Source organism: Mustela putorius, unplaced genomic scaffold (assembly GCF_011764305.1).
Source record: "Mustela putorius furo isolate JIRA1106 unplaced genomic scaffold, ASM1176430v1.1 tig00000228_pilon_pilon_pilon, whole genome shotgun sequence".
Lineage (NCBI taxonomy): Eukaryota > Metazoa > Chordata > Mammalia > Carnivora > Mustelidae > Mustela > Mustela putorius.
Window position 1 is genome coordinate 16,859,364 of NW_025421322.1, and position 27,413 is coordinate 16,886,776.

Consider the following 27,413-nt stretch of genomic DNA (forward strand, 5'->3'; position numbering starts at 1 on the left):
CATATCAGTTCAATTACTCAAGGCATGCTTTTCCTTTCAGGAGTCTTGTTGACTTTTTCCAATGAGATTATACAAGTTTAAGGATTCGGTGAACCTGCCTTTTATTAATTCATTTGGCTGTCAAGCATAGGATTTCACATCTGTTTGTAGCTCCCTGGGTACTTTCTGGACCTTACATAGAGATAAGTATGGAACAGTGGAAAAATCATCTAATTACAAGTTAGAAATAGCAAATTGTATATTTTGAATAATATAAGGTTTTTACTTTTGCTTTGCATATAGTGGATGTCAGCCTATTTTAGTGGCTTGCTCACATTCAGCTGTTTTTAGGGGGTTGGCTATTTTCATGTCTTGACTTATGTTTGGGTTTTAGAATCTTTAAGAGATATTTCAAATTTTTGTTCTCTCTCACTGTGTTTATTCCATGTTTTTCCTTGTTTTTTTTTTTAATGAAGCTATTGATACTTAAAGAAATTGGTATTTCATTTATCATCTGCCTCACCAACGTTTGCCCCTAGTTTGTTAAATAGTTTGCTTTGTTAATGGAGTTTTTAATATATATATAAAATTAATAGAATCTATTTTTTCAGGGTTTTACTTTAAGTCTTCTTGTTTTAGGTCAACTTAAAAGTCTTTATATACTTCAAATTTATAAACTTATTTAACCAGACTTTCTTCTAACAGTTGGTTTCTCTGTCATATTTCCAACATAAATCTTTGGTTTACTGTAATTTAATTTAGATGTTATCTTAATTAGGTAGTAAAATCTAGAATATATTTGGAATTGATTATAAATTATTTTCTCTCTAGGACAAACTTTTTTTTTTTTTTTGGTCAGTAATAATGATTTAGTAGCTAGCAGTTCCTTTATTAATCTATTTTTCTTCATTCTAATTATATCCTGATTCTTCTTATATGCTTAACTTCCAGGCAAACCTGAGTATATTTTTGTCAATTTCCAGGAAGGAAAGGGAAGATTATTTTAATTGGTCTTAAGTCCAAAATATTTGTAATTTTTGGAGAATTGATACTCATATATTCATATTTTAACCCAGTATTTTATGAGAAGCTGTAAGATGTCCCTCTCATGATCTCTATCTTCTCATATTTATATTCTTTTCCAATTCCATCTTCTTTTAGGACCTACCACTTGCTTCTGACAAACAGAATGTTTCATAAGTGATGGAATGTCACTTTCATGATTATGGTTCATGAGATTGTAATTCCCATCTTGTTGGAAGACCCTAGTTCTTGTGGGCTTTTAAAAAACACTTTGTTATGTAGAATACTCTATGTAGAGGCCCCTGTGGAAGGAATTTAATGTGATCTTTGACTGATAGCAAGAAACTGAATGCTTAGTCCATCAGCCCCAAAAGAACTGAATTCTACCAACACCAGGTGATTTTCAATAAGATCCTTCCCCAATCAAGTTTTGAGATAAGATTGCTATCTAGGAAAAAAAAAAAAAAAGATTGCAATCTAGAAAGAAACCTCTTATATAGTCAAACACTAAATTTAATGAGCTAATACTTTCAGTTTTTTGTATTGGCACTTTACAGCTATGTTAATTAATTGACAATTTTCACACTTTGGTCTTTCTCAGATTTGTTATCAATGCTAGATTGGCTAATAACAAGATGAATGGTAAAGCTTTCTTTTTTCTCACCTTAGAAGTTATATTGTATATTATTTCCTTCATTACAACTTGAAAAATTTATGCAATTTCCTCATAGAAACTCTATCAGAAGCAAAGTCTATAAGCTTTATAAATCTCTTCAGTCAGAGCTTAGCACTGTTCGGCATTCAATAAATTTGAGTTTTATTAATGATAGGACTTTGACTTTTTATCAATTTTTAAGGTATTTAGCTGTTTAGTTTGCTATCACACAGTGATATTTTAAAAATTTATACTTTTATATTTTATCTTTTTTTTCTCAAAGATTTTATTTATTTATTTGACAGACAGAGATGACAAGTAGGCAGAGAGGCAGGCAGAGAGAGAGGAAGGGAAGCAGGCTGCCTGCTGAGCAGAGAGCCTGATGCGGGGCTTGATCCCAGGATCCTGGGATCATGACCTGAACTGAAGACAGAGGCTTTAACCCACTGGGCGACCCAGGCACCCCAATACTTTTATATTTCATCTTATGCTTCAAATTATTTGCATGACTTTTCCAAAGTAGTCTTTGACTCTTTCAGTTTATTCTGCATATATTGTGACTTTTCTCATTCTTATTTCAGTGCATATGTGGTTTCTCCCTATTTTCTTTTTAAATGGGATGATGTCTTCTGTATATTTATTATTCTATTCATTTTCTATTTTCTTCTCTACTTTTTTCTCTTATGTTGTACCTAAATAGACGATTAATTCAATTTTATTCTCTCAAGTAGCACTGAAATAGATTAAAAGTATTTTCCCCTAAAAATTTAAATAACCATAAATTTAGATATGTATTCATTATTTTAAGACATTTTTTAGATATTTAACAATTTTTATTTTATCTTCTATAGTTGGCATCAACATTATTTCAATAGGTTTTCTAGTTTTTTGTATTTTTGTTTTTTCTTTCTCTTTCATTATTATTGCTACACTTACTTGTATTGGTCAAAGTACATGACCTGTATTACTTGGCACTTTTTGAAATTTTATTGAGATTTTCTTTGCAGAAAAATATACAACCAACATTTAAAAATGTTTATAAGGATTTAATAGGGAGTTTGTTTTTTCAGGACAAGTCATTTTTTAATTTTTGTTGTTTTTCTGCAACCCTTGTTTTTGTATATCCTGTATTTTTTTTATCAGTAGGTGAGTTTTTAAGGATTATGGCCTTTCTAATCCTCATTATGGATTTCATCTTGTGTCACTTTAATAGTACCCTCTCTTAGAGTCATTTAATAAATTTATCTTACATACACACTTAGTTGACATTAGTATCTTGAACTAGTTTTTTTTTTTTTTTTCCTCTCCTCCTATTGCTTGCCAGGCAATTTTTACCCATCTTCTACTGGCCTCTACATATTTTCAATCCTGAGTGAAAATATAGAGTGGCAAAGAGTGTATAAATAACTAACTATCCAGACCCTTTACCCATTGAGGCCAACATGTTCTGAAGCTATCCTCTCAATGTTCCAGGCATGGCAGTTCTTATGGCAATTACATTAGAAAGACAAACAATTATGAGTCTCCCTGTGGTATAATTCTATCAGGACAAGTACTTATGGGAATGGAAAGCACTTTGTAGTAGTGAGATCAGCATTATTTTAAGCACTAAAATGCGACTTACTGAGGCTAAATAACCCAAGTAATAACATTCACAGAACATCCTTGGATTTGAGGTTAGCAAATGTTATCAGTGTTTTGACTATATAACATTCTATAGAATCACAAACAGAAATGTGTTACCAAAATGAATGTCTCAGAAGACAGAAGTTAAAGAAATAAGTTTTAAACATTACATAACTTTCCTAATATTTAATTAGACTTCTGACTTTTTGATAAAATATGGACAAACAGAAGAAACCCTAATCAAAATTGCTGTTTTCTAAAAATATAAAAAATGTAAGTGGACTTTCCCTCTCTCCCCTTCTCAAACTTTGTAGTAATGTAATGTTGCTTGGATCTTGGAAAACTTGATGTAGAAACCACTTTTATGGTCAAGAGCTCATGGTGATGTCATCCGTACTGTACTCAAAGGCCAATTAAGGTAGTAACCGAGTCTCCAGTAATTCTCTTCTTGCATTTTTACTGCCTAATACTATGCATAGTACATAATAAGGGCACTACTGTTGCTCAATAAGTATTTTTCAATTTGAATAAATGGATGAATGAGGTTCACCCAGTCTGAACCATGAGAGACTATGGACTCTGAAAAACAATCTGAGGGTTTTGAAGGGGCAGGGGTGGGAGGTTGGGGGAGCCAGTTGGTGGGTATTATGGAGGGCACATATTGCATGGGGCACTGGGTGTGGTGCATAAACAATGAATTCTGTTACACTGAAAATAAATAAATAAGTAAATAGATAGATAGATAGATAGATAGATAAAGGAAGTCTGATCCCCAAACAGTGAGACAATGTCCTATGAAATTAGTTTCTAAGTTAAAAGGGAAAAGAAAATTACAGCTAGTGGCAGTTGCTTATTTATATGTGCCAGGACTTGTCCTAGGTGCTAAAGATTCATAATAAGCCAAGCGTCTTCATTAATTGCTTTCTCCTCCCCACTTCCCTCTTCCCCCTCCCTCTTCCCTTCCAGCTTCTTCCTGTTCCTCCTCTTCTTCCTCCTCCTCGACTCCTCCCTCTCCCCCCTTTCTCTCTTCCCCCTCTTCCTATTCTTGTTCTTCTTGTTCTTGTTCCTCTTCCTCTTCAGAAACCTTGTGTGAAGTTTCACCACTCTATTCAAGAATAAAATTTAGATTACTTTATTCCATTTGAAAGACAGAAAGTTACAAGATTCCAGAGTATATATTTAAAAGTCGGTAAAAAATTAGGGACTGCCATCTGTTGAGAAGAGCTATTTACTAGTAAGATGCTATATCGGAGATCCAATTCAGAATTGTTCCTTCAAAAGAGAAGGGAAATCTATCATCTTCTTAAGGTAATTTTTCTTAAATGTATATTACAAGATATATTACTAGGCAAAGTTTCCAGGCCTCCTTGATGCTATTAAGAATGGAGTACTTCATCGTGTCCATTTTGAAATTTCCATTGAGCCATGGTCATAAAAATAATGAGCTAAAGGGCCTCTTTTTATTAGCAGGAGGTTAAAAAAATCAAAGTGCTAATGAAACTCCAAATCTTGATGTTCTAATAAGAAATATTTTACTTAAGTTAATAGAATTACTTGAATGATGTGGCAAACAATAGAAAAACACACTCATGGATTTAAGTCAGTTATATTGTTAGCAGTGTAGAATCTATTGAGCAACTGTCACTGTATTTATTGCTGAGTTCTACATAGAAATATTTATAGCTCTGAAATTCTTCTAATTCATCCTAATAGATTTATCTGTTTGTCTATTGCCTCCACTATCCAAAGAACAAATTGAAGTCTAGGTCTTTAATGCCAATAATAACAATAATAAAAACAATAATAATAAAAATAGTTATAAACACTATGGTGCATGCATCTGTTGAAGCATTTTACAAGCATTAACAATACTCAATAACTATCACATGAGGTGGTATCTCTTATAAAATTAGACTTCAGTTCCAGTATCTGGATTTAAAGTCCATGCTCTTAACTATAATATTATGAAATATCTATTAGCACATTGTAGTCAGGTAATGACTGTCTCTTTTAAATTATTTGTGGAAAAAATGCTTACATTTATTAAAATCAATGACTGTATAAATACATAAATATGAAAAATACAAAGGCAGTATCTCTTCTCAAGGATTTCACAGTGCAGGGCTAGAAATCTGTGTAAATACAATCTTAAGTGTTTTCAAACCTGTTTGTGCTTTTTTTTTTCACCTTTTCTGTTTTTATCTGAAGTGTTGATTTTTTGAGTATCTTCTGAGGCTTTTCACCTCTAGAGACAAATGTACTTTATTCAGATGGGCCTGTACTGGGCTGTAAGATGCAGTAATACTATTTAAACATAATATTCTTGAATTAAAAAAGAATACCTTTTACCTGGATGCTACTAAAGTGTAGTTTAGAAGTACTACATTAGTACTTCCTTTTAGGTAATAAAAATGAGAGAATTCTATAGAATGTAAGTACAATATTTTTTAAATTACCATTAAATATAGCATGGTATTCTTTACATAGAGGTTTTTATTTTCTTCCAAAGTTTGTATAACCCAGTAACATACATTTAAATCTAGATATAATGTATATCATATCTTAAAGATTACAATCTTTCATATATACATTTGGTTTATACATTTAGGTTTCTGTGTATCATCAAGGTTTCAGTTGTAGAAATCTTGTCTTTCCCTTTCTCCTTCTCAGAAGAGATTTTATTGCACTATTCCCTATTCACAATGAATTTAGTTATTCCTATGCTTACACAAATATAGATGCCCTGAACATCTAGTTTAGTTATACCTGATGGAGGGACTACATAAGTTTTGTCTAAGCTGAGCCACTGTTGAGACTTAAGAGGGCTTTTGATAATTAAATGAATTAAGTAAGTATGAACTAGTGCTGTTCTAAGTAAACTGGGATGTAAGTTCATCCATGTACAAGTTTTCCAACTCTGTGTAAGCTAATCTGGTATAGAGGAAGGATGTATTTATAGCTCTCTCCCTTTACTAGACAGAGAATTCTTATCATATCGTTCCACCTTTTCTGGATATCCAATGAGGACATTGTTTCTGATGTGTGGCTAATCAATTATTCTTTGAAATTCTTAAAATCTTCCTAGTACATGTTCATATTCCCACATCAGTATATGAGTTCTCATTCCTAAACATTCTAATAGTGGTTATTGTGAATTATTTAATTATAGGCATTCTGTTGGTTGTAAAAAGGTATTGAAAGGTATTTATTAAGAATCTTGAAGAGAGACAAGATCCATGGATAATGGCAGAAAATAAGTTCCAAATCATTGACCTTGTATGTACTCTGATAATACCTTTTATTATAAAGTTTATAATAGATAATTAGTCACTGTGGGGGGCTCAACTGGACATTGTAGGGTGTTTAGCAGCATCCTTGAACTCTACCACTAGATGTCAGTTAATATTTGCCTTCTCCTTGCCTCCAAGTTGACAACCCCAAATCTCCTGTTTTGCCAAATGTCTCCTGGGAGGCAAAATTACCCAAGGTTAAGAACCACTCATATAAAGGATTCATTCAGCTTTATGTTCCACATCAGGAAAAGCAAATCTTTTGAAATTTTATCTAGACACAGTATCATGCCTCAGGCACGTTCTAAAAAAGGAGTAGTGGAGTACTCACCAGTTTTACACCCTGTTTATCAAGAGAGTATATCTTTAAGATTTTAACCATGGCACATATCTTGAATATAAGTGATTTCACCAATGAGAGTGTGTTTCTAATATACATTTTGTGCCTAACTTTCACCAAAGTGAGACAGTTTCTATTGTAAGTGTAATTATGTATTTTTGGAAGGTGAAGGATCCTGAATCATTTGTAACGAGCACTTCTGGAGTATTGCTTTTCCATATTAATGCTAAATAACCATTCTTGGAATATCCATTAATTATTAATAGGTATTAGTAATTAATTTTAGGATAAGTACCCCATAAAGTAACCTAAAATAAGACATATGTAATATGACACTGTTTATTTAAAAGTAAATTACAGATACAGTAATTGGTTATATTTCTCAAAGTCTATGAGAAAATTTTAAAAGTTGTAAACTATGCAGAGATATTTCACTCAACTAATCAGCTAGGTTAGATATTAAGTTATTTAAATGCTTTAGAATTAGTTAGTAGCATACTATTAGACATCTTGGCATGTCAGCCTTCCCTTTAATATAAACTTACAAGAATAACAATATTAAATTTTGTGATCGGTTATGATTTTATATTTTTATATAATGGTATTACATTTCCTTGCCTACTTTTCACTCCACTTGTAATTTCAGTCTTCTATGCCTGACTAAAGTATCCAGAGAATTGTTCAAAATTTTAAGGGAACAAGCTACTGCTAAAAGAAGATACTGGCCACATCAATCTCTAATAGCCCCAAATATTAGATTTTAAGTAATAATGTCTTCATCAAAATATCTTCAGGGAATATTTGCCTTCTCCCAGTTCAAAGAAAATTGTTTTCCACAAATCATCTACTTTGAAGACCTCTTTTCCTATTAGTAGAATTTTGTATGGTGTCTGTCATTTTTAGTTTTTCCTCCTTGATGTTTTCCTGGTGATTCTACAATAATGTGAGAATTATTTTTTTTCCTTCACTAATTTTGGATAAAATGGTGACATCTAAAATAGCTTTTGTTAAAAATTAGTCTTGTTTCTGATAGAACCATAGAACCTATGAAACTTTACAATTAAAAGTTAAATGAGCTCCTATACCTTAGCAGCTCGAGTTACAACATTCTACAATCCCATCTCAACATTTCTACAGCTATAACATCTCAGAGGTGCCTCTTCACACAGTAGGGACTTGTTCTGATACCAGGAGAGTTCATGAGCTTTTTCATAAATCTCATAATTCATAAAACCTCAATAATCTCATAAGTTCATAGCAAATGTATTTTTTTTTTAAATTTTTTATTTTTTATAAACATATATTTTTATCCCCAGGGGTACAGGTCTGTGAATCACCAGGTTTACACACTTCACAGCACTCACCAAAGCACATACCCTCCCCAATGTCCATAATCCCACCCCCTTCTCCCAAACCCCCTCCCCCCGGCAACCCTCAGTTTGCAAATGTATTTTGAATAGTAGTAGTGCTGAAATGATAGCATTCACTTTGAGAATAACTCTTTTTGTTAAAATATTGAATATGCTATACTATACTTAGGTATAATTTTTCAAGTTGTTTTATTTTTTACTATTATATGTCCTCTACTATATTTGGCATATACATTTGTGTTCTTCGATATTGTTCTTGAAACTTCAAATAAATGATGTCTTCTTTCATCTATAAGGTTTCATTTAGAAGGCTGTAATTACATAAACACAGTAGTCACAGGATATTCTCTTTAGAACAGTAATTTCTTTCTCTTCAAGGTACCAGGGAGGCAGAATACATGTATAGAAAGATAGCATTTGTACAGAAGAGAAAATGTCAAACTTTCCTCCAATTTAGGAAATTGTTATAATAGCTTCATTTTATATATGAAGATATTTTATAACTGAAAGTTGAGAAAAGCATGTTTTGAAGAGGACACACCTAAAATCATGTCTTAGATGTTGACTAGAAAGGGATGATATTGTCATGAACTAAATAAAAGTTCAGCTTTCAAAAGACTAGTAGAATTCATTCTTTTTTTTTTAAGATTTATTTATATATTTGACAGACAGAAATCACAAGGAGGCAGAGAGGCAGGCAGAGAGAGAGGAGGAAGCAGGCTCCCCGCTGAGCAGAGAACCCGATGTGGGACTCGATCCCAGGACCCTGGGATCATGACCTGAGCCGAAGGCAGAGGCTTTAACTCACTGAGCCACCCAGACGTCCCTAGAATTCATTCTTAAGCAGAGTTTGTGCTACAATTAAACCAAGTACTTAAAATAATGTTGATAATTTTTCTCCTTTGAATTATACTTAGCTCAACTGAATCACTGTTTTTGTGTCATAAGAAAAAAAAAAGAGGAACTTTGATTCTATGCATACCAATATCAGGAAAGACATAAATAATAAAAATTATAGAGTTTCAATCCTATTTTAAAATCTTTGCTTTTTGAAGTTGGGTCAATGATAGTTTTAAACTCCTGTGATATCCCTAAGTATCAAATAACAATAGCCAAACAATGTTATGTAGCAAAATACCTCATTTAGTCTTCCTAACTACTTGACCAAATACTTAGAATTGCCCATAACTTACCTACTTACTTACCTTATGTATGTTAGTCAGGTTTATCTAATCCCCACAGAGGACTTTGAACTTTGGTTTGCTCCAAAGCGTAAATAAGCAAGAAGATATATAGCATCCCCTCCTTAACAACTCATTCCAAGGATTGGCTGACCACAGAAACATTTACTTAGACATCTAATCATCCTTTCTGTTCATCTGCACTAGTTGTTCCTTCCAGAAGAAAGTTTCTCCTAACCCTACTTACCTCTCCCCATTAAAAAGGCCTTTTCTGTTTAATTTTGAGATGCTTGCAGATCGTGTAGTCAGAGCATTCTTCTTTTAACATTATTTTTTTAATTAATTTTTTATTTTTTATAAATATATAATATATTTTTATCCCCAGGGGTACAGGTCTGTGAATCGCCAGGTTTACACACTTCACAGCACTTACCATAGCACATACCCTCCCCAATGTCCGTATTATAACATTCTTTTCAAAAAAGTTTCTTCTTCCATACTCCAGGTTTATTTTATTTTTATTTTTTTGTTTTTTGGCATGCAAATATATTTAGTCCAGGTTTGCTTTCATTGACAAGCCAACATTGTTATTCTCATTTTTACAAAATAAGAAACTGCATGGGGAAGAAGTAAAAGTAATTTCGCAAAGATTACACATGTAATAAGATTCACTAAGATTACACTAAATTCTCCTTATAACATAGCTTTATATTATACGGCCTCAAATATGATAACATTAGAAAGATGTGTACATGTTTCAATTTTTTTTGTTGTTGTTGTTAAGCTTCTAATCTATTCACCATCCATCCGCAGTTGTGGGAATGTATCTTTTTGAGCCAACTCTAAATAGAATTATTAAGCACATATACTTTTTTAGCACTTGGCCACATATTTTTGTCCTCAAAATATCAAGCTTAAGTTTATATTTAAGTTGAAATCTACAGCTGAGTCATGTGTTCAGGTACATGCCAAGCAATAGAAACCACATGGCCCTGTCTCCTGGTGGCCTGCCTGATTCTGGTGGGATACCTCATTTTCAGCTGGTGGGGTAGTTTGGATCTAACCCATCATCTGGTGTCTCTTGCATGTCATCCCTCAGAGCCCTGAAGGATGATCTAATAATCACTCTCCAGGAGTTGATAAAAACTTAACAGGGGACTTTAAAAGAAAATTCTTAAACCCAAATGAGTGCACCTGTCAGTTCCATTCATCACTGGATAGACTTCCAGGGATTTGAGCAAATGAGATTCTAAAAAATGTGGGACTTCAATCTGGTCTGTCCAAAACTACCACAGAGGAATATATATATATGTGTGTATGTATATATATATATATACATGTATATATATATATACATACACACATATATACATATGTGTATATATATTTATGTATATACATGTGTAAATGTACATGCATATGTATATACACATATAAATTACATATACATATGTAATATATAGATAAATTTTATATGTATATGAAATTATCTATAGTCTTTGCTTAAGTATCTATCTGTAAATTCCATCACTTTTCAGTTTCATTGTAGGATAAATGAATTAGTGCCACCTAGATTTTTAGCTTCCATAGAAACCAACAAAGGAGGCTTTTCTGCTTTCCTACTTCCTTGCACAATTTTCAGAAAACTTATGATTTCCATTCCAGTTTTTGATTGTTCTTTATTGTATTTAACTACAAATGGATTTAGAAGAAGTAAAAAAATTTCTTTAGAACAGTTCAAACTATGCTAGGTGATGAAATAATATATCAACCCCACCCTTTATGGTTCTCTATAAATATTATTTCCATGATGTAACCCATATAATTTGTGGGACAAGCTTATTTTAGAATAAATCAGAGATTTGGGCACAAAAGAAAGGAGACCTATTCTGATAACAATATAAAAAATGATTCTGGAATTTAAGTTTAAGGTGTTAGCTATGAGTATTGTGCCATAAAAAGTAAGAGAAGTGAGAGCCTACCTTTACTCTGGGATAAAGAGGCAGTCACTGATGCATGGCTATGCACAACCATTAGCAATGGAAAATTACTTTTTCAGGTTATGTAGGAAAAAAATTCAAGCAGAAGTTTATATTCAAGCTGAAATCTAATAGCTGAATCATGTGCTCAGCTGCATGTCATAATAGTGTGCCCTTTACTTCTGAAATATTTGTGCATTGTCAATGAACTATGGAATTATAAAGTATCTGAAGTAAGAATGATGGTAACATTAATATAAACAACTGAAGTGGAAAACAAAGCAAGTTAAATAAAGGGGAAAAGAGAGAAATGAAATATTCAGTGGTGGGATTCCAGCTAATAAATAACTTCTAGATGGATTTTGTGTCTCTTTAAACAGGTGATTTTTATTTTGCTAAATTTGAGATAAATTTAAGATTTAAATCTCATGGTGAAAATAGAAAAATATTAAATATGTAAAATTTATTTTATCTCAAAGAAAGAACACACACTTATCATAAATCTGTATATCTATACATGTATATTATTATTATTTTTATTTTTATAAACATATAATATATTTTTATCCCCAGGGGTACAGGTCTGTGAATTGCCAGGTTCATTATTTTTTTTAATATTTATTTATTTTAGAGAGAGAGTGAGAGAGCACAATCAGAGGGAGGGGCAGAGGAAGAGGGAAAGAGAGAATCTCAAGCAGACTCCATGCTGAGCATGGAGCTGGACATGGGGCTCAGTCTCACAATCCTGAGATCATGACCTGAGCCAAAACCAAGAGCCAAAACCAAGAGTCAGACCCTCAACCAACGGACTCACCCAGGCACCCCTCTACCTGTATATTTCTATACATAATGTAGTATATGCTATTTTATAAGTTAAAAGTAAAATATATTTGTAAGTTGAGAATCTAGCTTTTATCATGTTATGTAGGAAATAACTTACTTTGAAAAAGTTGTTGTATGTTAAATACTGAGAAAAATAATGTATATGTATTATGATTGTATTTTTTATTTTCCTTCCCTATTTTCAATATCTCCACTTTCCACAGTTTCCTCTTTTCTTTATGTACCCAATTTGGAGGCTATTTTACTTGAAAGACTAAAACATATAATGCATAGAAAAAACTTAGCCCATGGCCTAAAACACAATGTTTGCTCAATAAATCATAGTTATTAATAATAGTATACACTAGCTAACTTCCAAACTTATTTAAGCTTCAACTCTGTATTTTCAGCTGAAGTGATTAAACATTTGATAGGTAAAACTGAAAACTTAAAGTGATTCTCATAGGATAGGGTGGATTGGGGTGGGGGACTCATACTACATTAGCATCTTATTTCTTGTGTATGTGGTCCAACAGTGCTCAAAGGAGCACAGACAGAAAACCACTGGCTTGAGAAAGCAGACAGCAAGTTATCTTTTCAAAGACAGAAGAAATATTAAGCACAATTAGCAGTGTTTTTATATTTGTCTTCTGTTGAAAGACAGAAGAAATACTAAGCACTGATATTAGTGATATCAGTGTTTCGAATCTGTTACTATAATAGACATAATTACTGCCAATCTTTTTACCATTTTGACCTCTTTCCTCTGTAGTCTGAAAACTGGCACTGCCCTCCTTCCATAATCACATACAGAATTTAAATTGATTAAGATGATTTCTAACATCATCTCTTTGGACTCAGATCCATGGCATTATTCTGGGTTAGCCATGTTTGCTAAAAGGCCTCTGAATTTGCCTCAGTTGTTTGCTTTGGGCATCAAGTCTTGACATAGATGTATACCCTAATGATACAACCTAGAGCTTTTACAGTGTTTTCTATTAAATACAGCATAGACGATGATAAAGTGTCCTAGATGAGTTCCTATTTAGCTTTTTTTCCCCTCCACTTTATTTATTTTATTTTCAGTGTTCCAAAATTCACTGTTTATGCATCACACCCAGTGCTCCATTAAGCTCTTACTTTGGCTGTCTTTCATCTAAGGAGAAAGTAAAAAGATTGCAGAAAGCTATTTCCGTCTGAGCTTTGTCCCACCCCATCGTATTTCTGGTCCAATGAGGGATTAGTTGCCTATACACATGATTAAGTCTCTGATTAGGCAATTCATGTTCTTTCTTTCTGTGCTTTTTTTTTTTTCTCTCTTAAATTCCCTAGGCCTTTCTTAGGAATGGCTTCATTTAGAGGTTGGAGCTCCCAGTAGCTTTAAAAAAATATTTTACAGGCTGTGTAGCCCTATGTTAATTGATGCTCTGCCCTTTTTCTAAATAGCCTTAAATATTTGTATCAAGCAAAAGCTAAAATATTCTGTATCTAATGTTGACTAATTATACAGGAGTAACACCTTAACACTGTTTTTAACTTTATTAAAATAAGCTTACTATATGCAATATTCATAATTTAACAAGGAATTTATAGTTTATAAGATGCAAAATGTATATAATTTTTATAAAGCATATTTGGAGTAGGCTATTGTTTCTTCAAATGCTTTAATTGATCAGTTAATGTCTATGGAACAGTTCCATATCAACACTGAGTTTTGCTGGATGCACATTAGATATTAGTCTGTGTTTGAGAATGAAGCCATGAGCCTTCACATTAAGAAATTAAGATTTCCACTGTACAGATCTATCCAATGCTTATTAAACTATAGTTGAGCCAATGTAGAATTACCTGACTGATTGAATATGTGTCAAAAACCACCTGGAAATGTCTTCTGTTTATCAATCATTTTGATAAACTCTGAGTATTTAAGAACCATTTGAAAGTTACTGAATTTCTGAATTCTATAGTTAACATTCATGTATAACTACATGAATGATTTCATTTTGTTTACCTGTAATTTATCCTATTTGTTAAATAGGTATAATGAGACGTATGTGAGGGAATTCAGAATACTGATAAGAGAGGACAGAGCAACAAGGCAATGGGAGAAGATATGGTTTATTTTCCTTCTACCTCAAGTTCCTAAAAATGGTATGCACATATGTGTCATATGTACATGAATATGCATATATATAAAACTCTACTTTGTATGTCACAATTGCATATATGTAATTATATGTAGTGTTATATACACCATATATATGTATGTCATATATATATACACATACGTGTGTGTGTGTGTGTGTGTGTGTGTATAAAATACATTGTATGAAATCCATAACTGGCTTGAGAAACAAAACATAGTCACCAAAAGAAAAAAATACCAAAATTAATTTCAGACAGGCTAAATGTGGACTGGGGCCTTATTTGGAAATAGGGTCATTGCAATTAGTTAAGATGATGCCATACTGGAGTACGGTGGGCCCCTAATGCAATATTACCAGTGTCCTTATAAAGAAGGAAATAGGCCCACATTCACACACATAGACATGCACACACAAATGCCATAATATTGGAGTTATGATGTAATAAACCAAAAGACTAGTAGAGGCTAGGAGATCTGAACATCTTTCCCTAGTACCTTCAGGGGGGAGCACGGCCCTGCTAACACCTTAATCTCAGTCATCTCCAGAACTACAACATGATAAATATCTATTCTTTAAGTTATTCAGTTTATGGTACTTTGGAGTGGTAGCCCTATCAAACTAATGCAACTCCACAGACAAATATGATCAGTGGTCACATATATAAGTATTATAAATACCACCAGAAAGAAATATCCAAAGATTGTCCCTCAAAGTTTTAATATTGTTCAAAGTTAGATTGGCTAGTATGGGTGATTTTTCTTATTTCTCCATTTTTGTATTTTAATGCTTCTAAAATGAGTATTTATTATCTTTTTGATTAGGAAATAAAGCTTTTTTATTGTTATCATATATAAGGGGATGTTACTAGACAATCTCAGAATTACCAGGCTAGTAAACAACATGACATTTACTTGGAGACAGTAAGGAAAATAGTAAAGTTTAAAATTCAGATAGTCCGAATGAAACACTGGCCTATTATTGACTAGGTTATTTTTCTCATATTAGTTAACTAGGCCTTATTTTCTTCTTTTACAAGATATGGATAAGAATGATTACCATGTATGACTGTTATTAATACCAAATTAGAAAGTCTATGTAAAACACAAATCCCAGTATGACTAAGTATGAAACACTCAATAAAAAATACAGGGGTACCTGGGTGGCTCAGTGGGTTAAGCCGCTGCCTTTGGCTTAGGTCATGATCCCAGGGTCCTAGGATCAAGCCCCACATCAGGCTTTTTGCTCGGCGGGAAGCCTGCTTCCTCCTCTCTCTCTCTCTGCCTGCCTCTCTGTCTACTTGTGATCTCTCTCTATCAAAAAAATTTAAAAAAAAATCAAATACAATATGTAGTAGTATCATCATTATTAAACAACACTCACATAATACTGCCTTAATTTGCTTTATTTTTGTCTTTATATGTTAGTTCATATTATGCTGAAACTATGGAAATATTTTGCAGTGACTGTATGACCACCTATTAGCAAAATCAATTATGCAAATCCCTAGCTTATTTGAAACATATTCAAAACAACACCCCAAAAAACTAATAATGGGCAGAAGTCATGAATAGACATTTTTCCAAAGAAGACATACAGACTGCCAACAAACATATAAAAAGATGCTCAACACTAGTGATCAAGGGAATAGAAACCAAACTGCAATGATATATCACCTCACAGCTGTAAGAATGGCTAAAGTCAACAACACAAGAAACAATAGGTATTGGTAAGGATGTGGAGAAAGAGTAACCCTCTTGCACACTTGGTGGAAGTGCAAGCTGATGCAGGAACTTTGGAAAACAGTTGGAAGGGCACCTAAATGGCTCAGATGCTTAAGCATCTACCTTCAGCTCAGGTCATGATCCCAGGGTCCTGGGATCAAGCCCTGCATCAGGCTCCATGCTTAGCAGGGAGCCTAGCTCTCCCTTTCCTTCTGCTGCTCCCTCTACTAGTGTTCTCTCACTCTCTCTGTCAATATAAAATAAAATAAAATAAAATAAAATAAAATAAAATAAAATAAAATAAAATAAAATAAAAAGGAAATGAGTTGGAGTTTGCTCAAAAAGTTAAAAATAGAACCATCCTATGATCCAGCAATTGCACTACTTGGTATTTAGCCAAAGAATGAAAACATGCTAATTCAAAGAGATAAATGCACCCCAATGTTTATAGCACTGTTATTAAAAATAACCAAATTATGGAAAGAGCTCAAATGTCCATCAGCTGATGAATGCATCAAGAAGTGGTATATATACACAAAGAAATATTACTCAGCCATAAAAAGGAATGAAATCTTACCATTTGCACTGACATTGATGAAGCTAAAGAGTATTATGCTAAGTGAAATAAATCAGAAAAAGACAAATACCATATGATTTCATTCATATGTGGAATTTAAGAATTGAAACAGGAACATAGAGGAAAGAAAAGAGAGGCATACTGTAAAACAGTCTCTTAACTATAGAGAGCAAACTGATGGTTACCAGAGGGGAGAGTATGGGGGGGGGATTAAATAGGTGATGGGGATTAAGGAGTGCACTTATTGTGAGCACTGGGTATTTTATGAAAGTGTCGAATCACTATATTTTACACTTGAAACTAATATCACATCGTATGTTAATTAATTGGAATTTAAAGAGAAATGTAAAAAACATAACAAAATTTACAGAAATAAAAAACCTTGGAAAGTTTAAATTTTCAATTTATTTAATGTAAGTTTTAAATGTATTCACAATATTACTAAGAAGTGTATTCATTGTTTTAATAATTACTGATTTTTTTGGCTGCTATCTTAGCCCAGAATGATAATATATGCCTTCATTAAATTTGGATCTATTTATGACCTCAAAAGACTCCTTGCAATTTCCCAGCAATTCTTCCATATTTTCAGAGTCAATCTAATTTGTCAGTCTATGATGGCTGTTTCATAAATTTTTACTCCTTCAATTACAAGCAGTTCCTACTGTGTTCATCTTCACTAATGACCATCCTTATTATTTCACTGGGGAAAAGAGAGCGAGAGAACTGCCTTAACTTCCAACTTCCAAATGGACAGACTGGCTCTGTCTATGGCCTTCTATTCCCTTTTATCTCTGAATTACTATGCATGAAACACCTCTGCTCTTAACTAAGTCTAAACTCTAGTCCCACTTGTATCATGAATTCCATTTCTTCTCTCCTATTCAAGGTATTTGCTTCCAATTTTTCCTTGCATCTTTAAATTTTGGCACTGGCTATACCTTTCTTATTGTATATGTGGTGTCTCCCATATTTAAATAATTTCTATAAACTCTATTAAAATACTTAAGTGAGTGAATGACTTAATTGATGGTTCCCAAAAGCATACTTCTATTTTGTTCATAATTGTGAACATAATTTTATCATTTGTCCCCCATTCCTTCTACTCTCTTTTCACCAAGCAACCAATCTTTGGAAAAGGAAACGTAATTTTCCAGACATTCAGATACTTACTTCTAGAAAGGCTCCCAGTATGGTATTCAGCCTTAAGTAGATGGGGAATAGTGTACATTAGTCTTCTTGAACAATTCCCTCTTAGTTGAATGTAAGGGCTTTGCATTTTTTTTTTTAAAGATTTATTTATTTATTTATTTGACAGAGAGATCACAAGTAGAGAGGCAGGCAGAGAGAGAGAGAAGAAGGCTCCCTGCTGAGCAGAGAGCCTAACATGGGACTCGATCCCAGGACCCCGAGATCATGACCTGACCCGAAGGCAGCGGCTTAACCCACTGAGCCACCCAGGCGCCCCAGGGCTTTGCATTTTTTACTACGTTTTTTGCTGTGGACACAGATTCTACCAATAAATAAATCATCTGAGGATGTTATAGATCTCCTTACTTTGCACAGTAGTGCAGAACAATAAAAATGAGAACTAAAGATATGCAAATTGATTATAATCAATGGGAAAAAACACAGTTGTCCATGAATTAAAAAATATATATGTATTACAGGGACTCTTGGGTGGCTGAGACTGTTAAGCATTTTCTTTTGGCTGGGGTCATGATCCAGAGTCCCAGGATCGAGCCCCACATCTGGCTTGCTACTCAGTGGGTGTCTGCTTCTCCCTCCTCCTCCACTACCCTGCTTGCACTCTCTCTTTCTCTCTCAAATAAATAAAATCTTTTAAAATATTATTACACCATTAAAAACACTCTTATTGGTACACATGTATAGTGAAATGAAAAAGTAAACTTAATATTTAGTTTACTGTAACTTAAAACATTAGACACATTTAAAATTAAAATGTTTTTTTCTTTGTAAAAATTTACCAAGAATAGTTTGAGTAATGCTTGTCTTCTCATTTTGTACCTTACAACTTACTATATTCTTTATGCATTGGAGAATTGTCATGATAATTTCTAAGTTCTGATCAGCTTTCAGAATTTTATTCATGGAGCTTTAAATGTCATGAAATACCTCCAAGAGTAACCTCCATTTGTGTTATTTTATTTATTTTTTTGCTAGTTTCACAACCTTTGTAACACCATCATCATTTTTGTCACAGCAATTTTTCTCATTTAGGCTGGTAATTTCACCTCACTAAATTTCTTTGGTGAAGACTAGAGTCTCTCAAACTATAGCAATGCCAAACATTCCCATCACCTGCTCTTTTTTCTATAACTCCATTTAAATTCCATACAAATTTGATATCCAGCTTTATTTTTGTTTTTTGGTCATGTTCCTCTTTTGATTACTCGTTTTGGTAATCTGGCATGTGGGTTTATAACAAGAGATAAGGAGGTAGTACAACCATGATTTTTGCTCTCTGTGCATGTAACAGGACAGCAACCAATCATGGACAGACTTCAAAACAAGTGATATAGCTGGTCACCAATCATGATGAACACCTGTGATATGCATAGTGATTTGTGTACATAAGAGCTAGCGGCAAAGTTTATCTTTCTGAAATTATTCACAATTAACATAGTCTAGTAACTGAAATTTGAATAGTATTGTTGAGGTCCTTGCATTATTTAAACTGTGATAACACATAAACCAAGATTGCCTCCATTCCGTTGTGTTCTTTTATACTTTTGAAAGTGTTTTTGTTGCAGGGATACTACTGAAAACATTGCAGCTACTTCATAATAAACTTAAGGCACACTGTACTCTCCCAACATTTCAACTAATCACAACAGGCAATGTCTTTTGGGTTATAAATGTATGTCCTCTTTATGATGATATGTGTCTCCCTTTCTACCATCCTGCATAAAATCAGAATTGTAAAGTGCAATATATTATGCAATTTTCATGTTTCTGTGCAAACTTATTACTCATAGCTGTGCATAAAGAAAACAGATGGCCACTAAAGGAAGCTGAAATTCAGGACTGGGGGATGATCCTAAAATGAGAGTTTAAGTCTTAGATCCACATTGATTCGTAAGAACTCTACAGTTCGCCCTTATAAATGTTGGATTATTCAAGTACCATAATTAGCATGCCTACCTTTGCCATTATTGTTTCCAATTGAAATGTCTAGTAGTCATAAGTCCAAATATGTGCAGAAGGTAATCAGGATATATAGCTTAGTCATAAAATGTCAACATTTAGAATATTTTTTGCCATTACCCTAAACATTTGTCACCTTATTTGTTTTTGTTGTTATCAGATTATTAGATGGCTTTGAGCAATTTACTGTTTTTCCTCTTAGAATATAGGTCCTGTAGTTTTGAAGGTAAGTAATCAATTTGTCTGAATTCCCAGAATACTCTTGTTAGACTCCTACCTTTTTTTAACATTATAATCTTCCTCAGGCAGTCGGAAGAATAAGATTTTTATTTTTTACCATCATGTCACTGACCCCCCCCAGACATATATAAAATATAAATTAAAAGGTAAATGCTTACCAATTGCTGCTGATATAAAAGGTTGTTCTTGCGATCCTTTGGAGGAAAAGGAGATATAAAAAGGGACATGATAGAACAAAGAAGAAGAGAAGAGAAAAGAAGGGGAAAAAAATAAAAGAAAAAGAGAAGGATGTAGTACAGTCAATCTCAAGTCTTTGGGATATTTTCAGAATAGAAAAAGCAAATATAACCTGCTAATTTGGGAATACCAAAGCTCCTTCCGTCTTTGTCCACTACATTCTGGAAATTTTGGCTATGGTAATGTAAACTGTGGGGTGTTTATAAAGGATAAACAAACAGACAATGAAAATATGGATACTCTGAAAACGTATCCTTGATTACTCTGAAAACCCATTCTTGATTTTGACTGAAGTTCCACTTGGATAAGAGAAAAAAAGTTAGTCTTTCACAAATATAGTCCTGGCTCAATTGACTATGCCATTGGAAAAGTGAAATGAAACTTGATGTTTTCTCAAAGCATCCACAGCTAGTTCATATTAAATTGTAGATGTGAAGTATTTAACATTATAGCTTATAGAAAAACAACCCTTGACATATGGCAATACTTCTTAAACAGGATATACCAAGTTCTAAGTTAAAAAATCAAAAGATTTATCTAACAACACCTTTGGTTTAGGAACTGTCAAGCCACAGACTCAAATAAGATATTTTCAACACATAAGCTGACTTTCATCCAGGATATGAAAATAACTCATTCATATCAATAAAAAAAGATAATTAAATTTAAAAAATTGAGGAAGAGGCTTGAACAGACAGTGCTTTACAGAAAGCCAATAAATGCATGAAATATTGGTCAATTTCATTGGTTATCAAGGAAATTAAATTCACAATGAGATACCACTACATACCCACTAGAATAGTTAAATTAAACACTGATAATTCCAATTGCTGGGGCTGATGTGGAACAACTGTTTCTATCATTAAAAACACATGGTGGGTAAATTAGAAAATAAGCACAGGAAAAGATCCTCAATACCATTAATCATCAGGGAAATTCCAATAAAAACCACAATTATAATTAAACAGTGTGGTAAAGGTATAAAACAGGCATATGAACCAGTGGAACAGAATAAATAGCCCAGAAATAAATCCACATATATAGTGTCAACTAATCTTTGTGAAGGGTTCTAAGAACACACAATGGGAAAAGGATAGTTTCTTCAGTAAATGATGTTAGGAAGGTGGGTATCCATATACAAAATAATGAAATTGAATCCCAATCTTGCAACGCTCACAAAAACTAACTCAAAATGGCTTAAAAACTTAAATGTAAGAACTAAAATTATAAAACTCCTAGAAGAAAACATAGGGCCTTGGCAGTGATTTCTTGGGTAAGACCTTAAAAGCACAGAAAAAAAGAAGTAAAATAATAAATGAGACTCATCCAATTAAAAAGTTTCTACACAGCAAAGGAAACAAATGGAAAAGCCAGCTTATGGAATGGGAAAAAATATTTGCCATAGATTTTATACACACACACACACACACACACACACACATATTCATTCACTAAGGGTTAATATCCAAAGTATATAAAGGACTCATACAACTCAACAGTAAAAAACAAACAAACAAAACAATCCAAATAAAAAATAAATGAAAGACCTGAATAGAGATTTTTCTAAAGAAAATATCCAGATGGCCAACAGGTACATGAAAAGATGCTAAACATCACTAAATATCAGGAAAATGCAAATCAAAAGCACAATGAGGTACCACTTCACACCTGATACCTGTTAGCAAAAAGATAAGAGATAACAAATATTGGTGAGGGTGTGGAGAAATTAGAATCCTTGTAAACTGTTGGTAGGAATGCAAATGTATACCCATTACAAATGTATACCCAAAAACTGTATGAAGTTTCCTCCAAAGATAAAAAAATAGAACTACCATATGATTCAGCAATCCCACTTTTGGGTATATATCCTAAGGAAATGAAGTAAATTATATCAAAGAGATATCTGTTAAATAATCTGGCATAAAAATAAAATTAGAAATAGAAGGCATTAAATATTTCAGTTATGCAACTTGAATTAATTCTAGAGATCTGTATAGTTTGTATTTAATCAGCAATACTGTATTTTCACTAAAAGTTTGTTATGAGGATTGTTTCTATTTCCTTGGTGTTAGTCATGATCTTTCCCTTTCATTCATAATTTTATTAATCTGGGTCCTCTCTCTTTTCTTTTGGATTAGTTTGGCCAATGGTTTTGTCAATCTTATTGACTCTTCAAAAAAACATCTTCTAGTTTTGTTGATGTGTTTTACTGTATCTCTAATTTCTACCTCATTGATCTCTGCTCTAATCTTGATTATTTCCCTTGTGTGTGGGATTGGCTTAATTTGTTGTTGATTCTCCAATTCTTTAAGATGTAAAGAGAGCTGGTGTATTCTGGATTTTTCAATTTTTTTGAGGGAGGCTTAGATGGTTATGTATTTCTCCCTTAGGACCGCCTTTTCCATATCACATAGGTTTTGGACCGAAGTGTCTTCATTCTCAGTGGTTTCCATGAATTGTTTAATTCCTCTTTGATTTCCTGGTTGATCCAAACATTCTTAAGCAGGGTGGTCTTTAGCTACCAAGTGTTTGAATTCCTTCCAAACTTTTTCTTGTTTGGAAAAGTTCCAGTTCCAAAGCATTGTGGTCTGAGAATATGCAGGGGATAATCTCAATTTTTTGATTGAGATTGATAATCTCAATCTTTTGATTGAGATTGATAATCTCAATCTTTTGATTGAGATTGATAATCTCAATCTTTTGGTATTAATTGAGCCCTGATTTATAGTCTATTCTGGAGAAAGTTCCATGTGTGCTCGAGAAGAATGAATATTCTGTTGTTTTAAGGTGGAAGGTTCTATTTATATCTATGAGATCCATCTGGTCCAATGTATCATTCAATGCTCTTGTTTCTTTATTGATTTCCTGCTTGGATGCTCTATTACTGAGAGTGGCATGTTAAGATTCCCTAGTATTAATGTATTTATATCAGTATGACTCTTTATCTTGATTAACAGTTGGCTTATGTAGTTGGCTGCTCCCGTATTGGGGGCATATATATTTACAGTAGTTAGATCTTCTTGGTGGGTAGACCCTTTAAGTATTATGTAGTGTCCTTCTTTATCTCTGACTATAGTTTTTAGTTTAAAATCTAATTTATCTGATATGAGAATCGCTACCCCAGCTTTCTTTTGAGGCCTGTTGGCATGAAAGATGCTTCTCCATCCCTTCACTTTTATTCTGGATATATCTTTAGGTTCCAGATGGATCTCTTGTAGACAAATTATGGACAGTATCTGTCATTTTGTCCAATCTGCAACCCTGCACCATTTTATGGGAACATTTAGGCCATTTGCATTGGTGGCTCAGTTGGTTGGGCGGCTGCTTTCAGCTCAGGTCATGATCCCAGCCTCCTGGGATCGAGTCCCACATTGGGCTCCTTCCTCAGCAGGGAGCCTGCTTCTCTCTCTGTCTCTTCCTGCCATTCTGTCTGCATGTGCTCTCTCTCTCTCTCTCTCTCTCTGTGAGAAATAAATAAATAAAATATTAAAAAAAAGAAAGATATGTTTTTATTGACATCATGTTGCCTGTGAAGACCTTTTTTCTATAGATTGTCTCTGTAAATTTCTCTGTAAACCCAAGAACTCTTGGGCTCTTTCTTCTTTTATAGAACCCCTCTTAATATTTCTTATGGCACATACTCTTAAACCTTGCCAGTCTTGGAAGTTCTTTATATCTCCATCCAGTTTGAATGTCATCCTTGCCAGATAAAGTATTCTTGGCTGCATATTCTTCTCGTTTAGTGCACTGAATATGTCTTGCCAGCCATTTCTGTCTTGCCAGGTTTTTGTGGACAGGTCTGACATTATTCTGATGGACCTTTCTCATACATAAGGAATCTCTATCCCCTAGCTGCTCCCTAAAGCTCTTGTCTAAAATTATGGTTCTTTAGTCTCACAATCAAGTGCCTCGAGGTCTTTTTAGATTCACTGATCTTGGGTGGTGGTCTTTCTACCTCTAGGACACTGGCGCTGGTTCCATTCCCCAGACTGGGAAAATTTTTATGGAGAATTTGTTCAACTATATCTTCTAGTCTTCTTTCTTTCTCCTCCCTCTCAGGGATCCCAATAATCCTGATGCTGGAACATGTCATGTCCTCATTTATTTCCCTAATTCTGTTTTCATGGCTTCTAAGCTATTTGTTCTAGGCCTCCTCCTGATTGTATTTCTTTATCAGTTTTTCCTCTAGGTCACTAATTCTATCTTCTGCCTTGGTTACACTAGCTATTAGAGTATTTAGATTAGATTGTATCTCCTTGATAACATTTTTAACTTCTTCTGGGGCAGCTTAATGACTAATATCAAGGAAATAGAAGCAATCATCAGAAATTATTATCAGTGATTGTATGCCAATATGTTGAGCAACCTAGACAAAATAGATGCATTCCTGGAAACCTATAAACTTCCAAAACTGAATCAGGAAGAAATTGAGAACCCAAATAGACCAATACCTAGTAACGAGATTGAAGCAGTGATCAAAAACCTCCCAAAAAACAAGAGCCCAGGACCTGATAGATTCCCTGGAGAATTCTACCAAACATTCAAAGAATAAATAACACCTATTCTCCTGAAGCTGTTTCAAAAAATAGAACAGAAGGAAAACTTTCAGGCTCTTTTTATGAAGCCAGCATTACCTTGATCCCCAAACCAGGTAAAGAGCCCACCAAAAAGAAGAATTTCAGACCAATATCCCTGATGAATATGGATACCAAGATTCTCAACAAGATCCTAGTTAACAGTACATTAAGAAGATTACTCACCATAACCAGGTAGAATTTATCCCAGGGATTCAAGGATGGTTCAACATTTGCAAATCAATCAGTGTGGTAGAAAAATCAATAAGAGAAGAGAGAAGAACCATATGGTCCTGTCAATTGATGCAGGAAAAAGCATTTGACAAGATATAGCATCCATTCCTGATTAAAATGATACAAAGTATAGGGATAGAGGGAACATTCCTCAACTTCATAAAGTCTGTTTATGAAAAACCCACAGCAAATATCATCCTCAATGGAGGAAAAGCTGGCAGTCTTCCCTTTGAGATCAGGAACATGACAAGGATGTCCACTCTTGCCACTGTTCAACATAGTACTAGAAGTCCTAGCAACATCAATCAAACAACAAAAAGAAATAGAAGTATTCAAATTGGCAAAGAAGTCAAACTCTCTTCTTCACAGATGACATGATACTTTATATGGAAAACCCAAAAGAGTCCACCCCCAAACTACTAGAACTCACACAGCAATTCAGTAATGTGGCAGGATACAAAATCAATGTGCAGAAATCAATTGCTTTCGTATATACTAAAAATGAAAATATAAAAAGGGAAATTAGAGAATCAATTCCAATTACTATAGCACCAAGAACCATAAGATACCTGGAATCAACCTAACCTAAGAGGTAAAGGATCTGTATTCAAGGAACTACAGAACACTCATGAATGCAATTTAAGAAGACACAAAAAGATGGAAAAGCATTCCATGCTCATGGATCAGAAGAATAAACATTTTTAAAATGTCTATATTGCCCAGAACAATATATAATTTCAATGCCATCCTGAACAAAATTCCATTAGCATTTTTCAAAGAGCTGTGACAAACAATCCTAAAATTTATATGGAACCAGAGGAGACCATGAATTGCTAAGGAAATGTTGAAAAAGAAAAACAAAACTGGGAGCATCATGTTGCCTGATTTCAAGCTTTACTATGAAGCTGTGATCACCAGGGCAGCATGGTATTGGCACAAAAACAGACACATAGACCAGTGGAACAGAGTAGAGAGCCCCGATATGGTCCCTCAACTCTATGGTCAAATAATCTTCGATAAAGCAGGAAAAAATATACAGTGGAAAAAAGACAGTCTCTTCAATAAATGGTGCTGGGAAAATTAGACAGCTATGTGTAGAAAAATGAAACTCGACCATTCTCTTACACCATACACAAAGATAAACTTGAAATGGATAAAAGACCTCAACGTGAGGCAGGAATCTATCAAAATCCTAGAGGACAACATAGGCAGTAATCTCTTTGACATCAGCCACAGCAACTTCTTTCAAGATATGTCTCCAAAGACAAAGGAAACAAAGTGAAAATGAACTTTTGGGACTTCATCAAGATCAAAAGCTTCTGCACAGCAGAGGAAAGAGTCAAGAAAACAAAGGCAACCCACCGAATGGGAGAAGATATTCACAATTGACACTACAGACAAAGGGATGATATCCAAGATCTATAAAGAACTCCTCAAACTCAACACACACAAAACAGATAACCACATCAAATGGTCATGATCCCAGGGTCCTGGGATTGAGCCCCGCATCAGGCTCTTTGCTCAGTGGGGAGCCTGCTTCCTCCTCTCTTTCTCTCTCTGCCTGCCTCTCTGCTTACTTGTGATTTCCATCTGTCAAATAAATAAATAAAATCTTAAAAAAAAAAAAAACGGGGCAAAAGAGAGGAACAGAAACTTCTCCAAAGAAGACATACAAGTGGCTAACAGACACATGAAAAAATGTTCATCATCATTAGCCATCAAGGAGATTCAAATCAAAACCACATTGAGATACCATCTTACACCAGTTAGAGTGGCCAAAATTAACAAGGCAGTAAACAACAAGTGTTGGAGAGGATGTGGAGAAAAGGGAACCCTCTTACACTGTTGGTGGTAATGCAAGTTGGTGCAGCCACTTCGGAAATTCCTTAATAAATTAAAAATAGAGCTTCCCTATGACCCAGGAATTGCACTACTGGGTATTTGCCCCAAAGATACAGATACAGTGAAAAGAAGGGCCATCTGTACTCCAATGTTCATAGCAGCAATAGCCACAGTCACCAAACTTTGGAAAGAGTCAAGATGCCCTTCAACAGACAAATGGATAAGGAAGATATGGTCCATATATACCAGGGAGTATTATGCCTCAATCAGAAGGGGTGAATACCCAACTTTTGTATCAACATGGACAGGACTGGAAGAGATTATGCTGGAAGAGATTATCAGTTATCATATGCTTTCACTTATTTGTGAAGCATAAGGAATAACGTGGAGGACATTGGGAGATGGAGT